The sequence below is a fragment of the Mirounga leonina genome, unplaced genomic scaffold (genome assembly GCF_011800145.1).
Source record: "Mirounga leonina isolate KUSES-001 unplaced genomic scaffold, KU_Mleo_1.0 Mir_165, whole genome shotgun sequence".
Taxonomy (NCBI): Eukaryota; Metazoa; Chordata; class Mammalia; order Carnivora; family Phocidae; genus Mirounga; species Mirounga leonina.
The window spans coordinates 45155372-45161590 of record NW_023270415.1 but is presented as its reverse complement, the minus strand read 5'-3'; the positions used below and the strand labels follow the sequence as shown (position 1 = coordinate 45161590).

Here is a 6219-nt window from a genome sequence, read left to right as displayed (position 1 = left end):
GTTTGTGTCAAATTTCATTCATTTTACCTGACCCAGGTGTATCCTTACTCTGATAGGTAGGTCTCAGTGAATTTCTGTGTGCCAGAAATTACTATCAGCTCAGACCTAGTATCTAAAAATTTCCAAAAAGCCTTAATTATTTCTCTCATCCCAGGACATAGTTATCCTCTTAAATTACCTTTAGGAATATCTAGGGGTAATAGTCAAAGAATCAACTTTTGCTGTTATGGTTACTAGCCTCCCCTTCAAGCAAGATGCTGTGGATCTGTGGATTCAGCTCTGGAAATTGGATGAGAAGTCATGATTCTACTTTCTTGGCTCAGATAACCCTGTTCAACTTACCCACGGTATTTTGGTTATACAAGTCAAGTAAGACTTTAGCGAGGACCCTATGCTCAAAGAGACATAGCCAGAGGTCTTTGAAAGTGAAATCATTCCGATTACCGAGTTGCTCGTTGTGCCTGGTTATGTGCCTGTGTGTATGATGATCATGCCCACTTTGCCTCTGATTGTTGATGGAGGCTATCTCACTTCTGCAGTCCCAAGATTCTCCCTTCCCAAGTGAAACTAGAGAACATATTTGAATTGCAACATTTCCCACTAGCAATTTCCAACATTCAGAAAATAGTGAAGCATTAAAAAAAAAAAAAGATACTGGAATTTCCCTCAGCAGTGCAGGTCTCAAGGCCTTGGGGAAGGGATAGTCATTCCAGTCCTTCTTGGGGCAACATTTATGGGTATATAAGCAGGACACTCATAATGGATCTATTCCAGCATTCCTATCTCAAGGAGTCGTTAATTTCCTTCCTGTATATATGCCAAGGGATTTTTGGCATCTCCATTTTCTTTAATGAGGGCCAGTGTTGGAGCCTGATTTGCTTTATCCAACCCATTTAGACACCCAACTGCTTGAGCCAGCACTTTGAATGTAGCACTTCTGATAAGTGCATCCACATTGACAAATTCAGTCCAATCTAAAATCATGTTCCACTCTTCTTGGTTGAGTTCTTTCAAAATATATTCTTGCAAAAATTTCAACAGTAGTTTCTTTTTTAAAAGTAGCAAATCTTCTGCAGTCCTTATAATGTAAAAACCTTCTCTTGGCAAAAGGAGAGTCCTGGCCAACTATATGAGGCAGATGTTATTGCCTGTTCATGTGTTTTATGTGCTCACTGAAACATTAATTGAAGGACTCATCGTATTTATTATTTAAACAATTTTTAAATTGAGTATAGTTGACACACAACATTTCATTAGTTTCAGCTATACAATGTAGTGATACAACACCTCTATATGTTATGCTATCCTCACCACAAGTGTAGCAACCATCTGTCACCATACAATGTTGTTACAGTATCATTGACTCTGTTCCCTATGCTGTGCCTTTTATTCCTGTGATTTATTCATTCCATAACTGGAAGCCTGTATCTCCCATTCTTCTTCACCTATTTTGCTCATCCCCCCAACTCCCCTTTCCTCTGGCAACCATCAGTTTATTCTCTGTATTTATAGGTCTGATTCTGCTTTTTGTTTACTTATTTATTTGTTTTGTGTTTTAGATTCCACACATGAGTGAAGTCATATGCAATTTGTCTTTCTTAGTCTGACTTATTTCACTTAGCCTTATACCCACTGCGTCCATCCATGTTGTCACAAATCACATGATCTCATCCTTTTTTATGGCTACATAATATTCCACAATACATATCTCACATATATATACCACAAATATGTATACTATATATTATAGATAGATATACTATATATACATATATATATACATATACATATATGGTGTATGTACCACATCTTCCTTATTCATTTGTCTATCAATGGATACTTTGGTTGCTTCCATACATTGGCTATTCTGAATAATGCTGCAGTAAGTATAGGGCTGCAAATATCTTTTTGAATTAATGTTCTTGTTTTCTTTGGGTAAACACCCAGTAGTGGATAGTGGAATTACTGGATCATATGATATTTGTATTTTTAATTTTTTGAGGAACCTCCCATACTGTTTTCCACAGTGGCTGCACTGATGTACATTCCCACCAAAGGGGCAGGAGATTTCCTTTTTTTCTACATCCTCACCAACACTTATTATTTCTTGTCTGTTTGATTTTAGCCGTTCTGACAGGTGTAAAGTGAAATCTCATTGTAGTTTTGATTTGCATTTCACTGATAATTAGCGATGTTGAACATCTTTTCATGTGTCTATTGGCCATCTGCATGTCTTCTTTGGAAATATGTCTATTCAGGTTCCCTGCCCATTTTTAAAATTGGATTATTTGTTTCTTTTTTGTTTGTTTGTTTTGGGGTTGAGTTGTCTAAGTTCTTTATATATTTTGGGTATTCATCCCTTATTATATATATCATTTGCAAATATCTTCTCCCATTCAGTAGGTTGCCTTTTTGCTTGTTGATGGTTTCCTTTGCTGTATAAAAGCCTTTTATTTTGATGTAGTCCCAATAGTTTTTTGTTTTGTTTTGGTTTTTTTGTTTCCATTGGCAGAGGAGACCTTTCTAGAAAAATATTGCTATGGCTGATGTCAAAGAAATTACTGCCTACGTTTTTTTCTAGGATTTTTATGGTTTCAGTTCTCATATTTAGGTCTTTAATCCATTTTGAGTTTATTTTTGTGTATAGTGTTAGAAACTGGAGGACTTACTGTATTTAAAGTGCCAGGAATGGTGTGGACAAAATATGATAGGAGCATTCCCCCAAAACCCGCAAAAGGCTTGAGAGTAGGAAGTGTTAAAATCACTTAAGTATCCTTTGCAAAATGTATATATCTGCTCCTACCTCCAGGGATGAATCAGATGATGGTGGAGGTTGGGGTAGGGACATCATGCATATTAGAAAATCTCTCTAGGTTTTCTGATAGGCACCGTCCTATGCTTACAACTCATGAGCCCCAGAACCACTACTCACATGCCTGCCTTAATCATGAATATAGTTTAAAGAAAAGGATAAAGTTGCTGTTTACAATTAATTACAAGGAGGGTAACTCTTCTTACATTGTTTTAAATTGTGTTCATGTTTCTAGCTACTCTCTTCTCTCTAAGAGAGTAGATGAAGTATATTTGTCACCACATTTTCTAATTTAGCTATGTGACTTGGGTCAATGGAAGATGAGCAGAAGCGACAATGTGTTACTTCTAAGCAGACACTTTAAGAGGCAGTTTGTGTTTCTGCCAACTCGTTTGCTTTTTTCTCTACCATAAGAATGACATGTTCTTAATAGAGGCTGCTCCTTTCGGCTGGTTTGTAGAATGACACACAGAACAAAGTTGCAGCCACTGGCAAAAACCACGAGCAATATATAAATGCTTGTTCTTGGAAGCTACAGAGATTCGAGTTGTTTGTTACTTCCGTATACCTGGCTAACATACATGAAATGATTTTTTCTTTCTTTCTTTTTTTTTTTTGAGGGGGTTGGTGAGCACCTTGATGGGTTTGATTAGGTATTTAAAGTGACACCAAAGCTTGGATTCAGGGTATGATCTAGAGAGAGCTAAATTTCTTTGTTTAAGGAAGTAGAAAAGCTTTGTTTTATCTGTTGGAGGGGTAATTGGCCAGGGAAATAAAATGGAGAGAGCAGAGGGCTAAGCAATGAAGCAGGAGACTAGAGATCCAAAAATTGTTAAAAGACTTTTAGGTTCACAGGTCTAACTTGGGGTTTTATATTGCTTCCATTTTAGCTAAGTGTATTACATATACATGCCATGTATGAGTGTGTTTTTGGTGGAAATATAAGAAATGGGTGGAGTTCCACATTTGGGTTAACTGTCCAGAACAGACGGAGCAAGAAACAAGCAGGCTGGGTCCATCCATCAGTTGATCCAACTGAACGAAAGCAGGAGCTTGAAGTCTGAGGAGACCATGGGATTGTAAGCCTCCCTGGGAATTTGTAGAAATTGTAAGCAGAATTTTGCTCCCACAAACCAGGTAGTGTGTATTTGAAACAATCTTTTTTGAATTTTAAAGCCTAGATTTAGGCTTTTAAATTCTTAAATGTTAGTAGATCAATTATAACTACATACTAAAATAATAATCCACACTGACCAAATAGTATTCATCCAGGAATCTAAGTGTTTCAAAATTTGGGAAGTTTTTAGGATACATTAAGGATAATGAGGAAAAAAGATCACTTAATGATCACTTAGTGATAGTTGAATGGCATCTGATAAGTTAAAAGTATAGAAGGACTCTTCTATTTTTTTTAAAGATTTTATTTGTTTATTTATTTGAGAGAGAGGGAGAAAGAGAGCGCGCGAGAGAGCACAAGCAGGGGGAGAGACGGAGGGAGAGGGAGAAGAAGGCTCCCTGCTGAGCAGGGAGCCTTTGCGGGGCTCTGTCCCAGGACCCTGGGATCATGACCTGAGCTAAAAGCAGAGAAGGACACTTCTTTATTGTGATTTAAAAACAATCTTTTAATCTGTCATGATCATACTTTTTGGTGAATAAAGCCCTAAGAACCTTCTTCTGGAAATTTACTGTAACATAGAAGGCAGAAAACAGAAATAAGAACTATAAATGTTAGAAAGTGACATTATTAATATTTGTATATAAAATGATTCTAGGATACCCAAAAGGATTGTGAATAATGTTAACAAGGTAGACTTACATGAATAAAATTGATAGCAATGGACACACCATATCCTTTTTAGGAAAGTTAACTATTTTACAGATGTCAGCATTTCCCTAAGTCAGTTTTTAGATTCATTTCCAGCCTGTTTTCTTATTTGTTTGATTTCTGGGATTTGACAAAGTGATTTTAAAGTCCATTTGGAATGATGAACACACTGTAATAGCAAAGACAAAGGTGAAAAGGTTGAGGAGTGAGGGGTAATTTATCCTATCAGCATTAAAATAGAGTAAAAATGCACAGTGGTGAGATGGAAAGAACATGGGCTTTGGATCCAGTAAACTTAGGTTTGAATGCTTGGCTCTGACACATTCCAGCCGTGTAGTCTTAGGTAATTAACTTAGTATCTTTAAGCAAAATATGTGTTATAAATCCTAACTGACCTGAGCCGAAATCAAGAGTCAGACGCTCAACCACTGAGCCACCCAGGTGCCCCCATCATAGCCATTTTTAAATGAACAGTTGAGTGGTATTAAATCCATTCATAAGGTCATACAACCATCAATCCCTATTGATTTCTGAATGAATCTTCAAACATATATAATTACTTATTTTTTAATAAGTGAAATCATTCTGATTATTTATCTATCAGCTTTTGTTCTCCACTTAACTCTCTAAGAGATCTTTCCGTGTCAATAAATGTAGAACCACTTAATTCTTAGCAGCTTTATATTTGCCAAAATATAGCCATAACACAATTTATTTGACCTTTTCCTTTAGGTTATTTCCATTTTCCTTCCTAATTTAAACAATGCTAAAATGAAACCCTGTACATCCGTATTTGAATATATGTGTAACTATTTTTGTTGGAAAGATTCCTAGAAGTGGGATTGCTGGTTCAAAGTATATATGCATTTTTATTCAAAAATACTATAAAATTACTCTCCAAAAAGTCTTTAATAATTTATATTTCCAAATGAGTATATGAAAATGTCTTTTTGAAAGCAGTCTTTTGACAGTAATATGCCAAAAGCCTTAAACTGCTCATACTTCTTGCCCCATTGATTTTGTTTGTGGACATTGTCTCAGAAAATAGTTCTAAAACACAAAACAAATTCTATACAAATATGTGCATTGTAACAATGTGTTCGCATTGGCAGCACATATACTAAATTGGAACGCTACGGAGAAGAATAGCACGGCCCCTGCACAAGGGTGACACGCAAATTAGTGAAGTGTTGCATATTTTTAAAAAAATGTGCATCATATAAGTGAAATAAGTCAATCAGCGAAAGACAATTACCATATGATCTCACTCATATATGGAATTTAAGAAACAAAAACAGAGGCTCATGGGGGAAGGGAGGGAAAAATAACACAAGATGAAACCAGAGAGGGAGACAAACCATAAGAGACTCTAAATCATAGGGAAAATACTGAGGGTTGCTAGAGGGGAGGGGGTGGGGATGGGGTAACTGGGTGACGGGCACTAAGGAGGGCATGTGATGTCATGAGCACTGGGTGTTATATAAGACTGATGAATCACTGACCTCTACTTCTGAAACTAATAATACACCACATGTTAATTAATTGAATTTAAATTAAAAAAATAAATAAAATTCATCGTAAA

General features: G+C 36.2%; 1 non-coding gene across 1 annotated transcript; it reads left to right on the top strand.

Moving 5' to 3' along the window:
- The first annotated feature begins 5733 nt into the window (after positions 1 to 5733).
- LOC118015448 lies at positions 5734 to 5839 on the top strand. Its single transcript, XR_004680622.1, has one exon. It is a non-coding gene; the product is annotated as a U6 spliceosomal RNA (small nuclear RNA).
- The last annotated feature ends 380 nt before the right edge of the window (positions 5840 to 6219 follow it).